A 3,363-nucleotide genomic window follows, 5' to 3' on the forward strand; every position below is an offset into this window, starting at 1 on the left:
TTAAAGGTGTATGTCACCATGCCCAGCAGGAAACATTCTTATAAATAAAACTTTTTACTCTTCTGAAGGTTGCATAATATATTTATTAAAATTATCTCTTTAGTAAAAATACCTTCTTTTAGTAAAAATAAAATAGTGTTGTTAATGAACACATTAGACCTATTATTTTTATGATTAACTAAAATGTTCTCATTACTTTTTTATTTATTTATTCATTTATTTATTTACATACTTACATGTGTGTGTCTGTGCAGGTACTAAAGTGTCTGGATAGAAGTCAGAGGACAACTTACAGTTATCCACTTGGTTCCTATACAGTTTGGTTCCCCTTTATCAAATTCAGATTTTCAGGCTTGCTAAACAAGTGTGTTTATCTTCAGATAAGACTCTGTCCTGTAGCAATGGAAAATGGTAAATTCTTATGTTCTTTGTGATTCAAAGAAACAAAGGCTTATGGGGGAATAACAATAAGTTCCCTAAGTATATTATTTATAAAGGAAGTCCAATCCTTAAATGGAATACATTCTACATGTAAGGTGACTATCTTATTTTTCTTCAATCAGTTTTTAATATTGTTGTCCTGGGGAGCGATGAAATGAGTGATAGTCTATCAGTGGTGTATGCTGCGGCGCTTACATTTGAACATAGCTCTGCTGCCTCCTGATCATTGCCTTCATTGTTACTGAATTTCCTCCACTGCCAAGGTTATAGTTGTAGATGCTCTGTGTGTTCAGTGAGAAAGTCTAGAACAGACCCAGAAAATAACTGTGACACATCCTCACAGTTATCCACTGATTCCTGTGCTTACTCTGCTCCAAGAACTGTTGTAATAAAGGTTTAAAGGATGGAGCAAATTAATTCTCTGTGAGGTTGAGGGCATTGCAAATATAAGCATTCTCTTTACCTCTCTTTCTCTTTGCTCAGTTATCAAAGCAATATTTCTTCTGGTAAATTATTAAATTTACATAAATATAAAAACCATTTTAACTTTGTGTGTATGTATATAGGGTGTGTGTCTGTGTGTGTGTGCATGTGTGTGTGTGAGTGTTACTATGCATGAGGGAGGGTACGCTTTTGCCAGGAAGTGAGTGCAGTTGTCAGAGAACAACCTTGGCTGTAAGCTTTGACCTGTTCTCTTCTTTGAGACAGGATGTCTGTCTTATTTGCCATTGTGTGTATGATGAAATCTAGCATCCAAAATTCCTAGGATTGTCTTTCTTCCATTTTCATCTTACTGTATATGAGCTGTGACTCTACATGTACCAGATCATGGCAGCATTACATGTTTTTTGGAAATCAAAACTTAGGTCCTTATGCTTGTGTGAGAAGAACTTTACCCATTGTACCATCAGCCTACCTGTCCACTTTTTACCCTGAATATGACTGCCTATGTAGATATGTTACAGGACTGTCACTTTTCAAAAACTGAACCCAAGTTTTTATGACTTACACTCTCATCTCCAAGTTAGGTATTTCAGAACAAGCTTTTAATGATTGCAAAGTTGAACAAGCAAACTATGTGATTAGGTACAAAACAACGAATTTATGAAATTCATGGGGAAATGGATGGACCTGGAGAATATCATCCTGAGTGAGATAACCCAATCACAAAAGAACATACATGGTATGCATTCTCTGATAAGTGGATATTAGTCTAGAAGATTGGAATACACAAAGTACAATCCACAAAACACAAGAAACTCAAGAAGAAGGAAAACCAAAGTGTGGATACTTCATTATTTCTTAAAAGGGTGAACAAAATACCCATGGAAGGATTTTCAGAGACAATCTATGGAGCAGAGACTGAAGGAAGGACAATCCAAAGACTGCTCCACCTGGAATCTTTCCCATATTCAATCATCAAATCCAGACACTATTATGGTTATCAGCAAGTGCTGCCTGACGGGAGCCTGATATAGCTGTCTACAGAGAGGCTCTGACAGTGCCCAACTAATACAGAAGTAGAGGCTCACAGCTATCCATTGGACTGAGTACAGTGTCCCCAGTGAAGGAGCTAGAGACAGGACCCAAGGAGCTGAAGTGTCAACAGCCCCTTAGCACGAACAACAATATGAACTAACTAGTACCCTCAGAGCTCCCAGGGACTAAAACTCCAAACAAAGTGTACACATGGGGGGACTCATGGCTCCAGCAGTATATGTATAGTAGAGAATGGCCAAGTCAGTCATCAATGGGAGGAAAGGACCTTTGCCCTGTGAAGGTTCTATGCCCCAGTGTAGGGGAATGCCAAGGCCAGGAAGTGGAAGAGGGTGAAGTGGTGAGCAGGGGGAGAGGGAGGGAACAAGGGATTGTTTTAGTTTTTGGGTTTTTTTATTTTTATTTTTTTTCTTATTTTCTTTTCTTTTTCTTTTTTCTTTTGGAGGGGAACATGGGAAAGGAGATATTGTAAATAAAGAAAACATCTAATAAAAAAAGTAAAAAAAAATGTTATTTTACTGAAAACTTACATAAACACATACTTGTGTGTGCACATATACACACATACATACACTCACACACATAGTTCATTTGCCCACTCCATGTATATGGCAAACTGACTTTCTCTCTCTCTCTCTCTCTCTCTCTCTCTCTCTCTCTCTCTCTCTCTCTCTCTCTTCTATCTCCCTCTCTCTCCCTCTCTCTCTCTTCTATCTCCCTCTCTCTCCCTCTCTCTGTCTCTGTCTCTCTCTCCCTCTCTCTCCCTCTCTCTGTCTCTCTCTCTGTCTCTCTCTCTCTCTCCCTCTCTCTGCCTCTCTCCCTCTCTCCCTCCCTCCCTCCTTCATATCCATCCATCCATCTGTCTCTGTTGAAACTGGAAGTGCACATACACAGTTAAGAAGCTGCAAAGCATCTACAGCAGCTCATCAGTTTCATTGTTGGTGAACTGTACTGGCAGGTTTTGTGTGCCAACTCGACACAGGCTAGAGTTATCACAGAGAAGGGAGCTTCAGTTGGGGAAATGCCTCCATGAGATCCAGCTGTGGGGCATTTTCTCAACTAGTGATCAAGGGGGTAAGAGCCCCTTGTGGGTGGTGCCATCCCTGGGCTGGAAGTCTTGGGTTCTATAAGAGAGCAGGCTGAGCAAGCCAGGAGAAGCAAGCCAGTAAGGAACATCTCTCCATGGCCTCTGCATCAGCTCCTGCTTCCTGACCTGCCTGAGTTCCAGTCCTGACTTCCTCTGGTGATAAACAGCAATGTGGAAGTGTAAGCTGAATAAACCTTTTCCTCCCCAACTTGCTGCTTGGTCATGATGTTTGTGCAGGAATAGAAACCCTGACTAAAACATGAACAATTAAGGAATTTTACATTAAGGCTATACTGCAAGAGAAGGTTTGCAATCATGTTTCTTTTTTTTTTTTTTTA

Source organism: Mastomys coucha, unplaced genomic scaffold (genome assembly GCF_008632895.1).
Source record: "Mastomys coucha isolate ucsf_1 unplaced genomic scaffold, UCSF_Mcou_1 pScaffold14, whole genome shotgun sequence".
Taxonomy (NCBI): domain Eukaryota; kingdom Metazoa; phylum Chordata; class Mammalia; order Rodentia; family Muridae; genus Mastomys; species Mastomys coucha.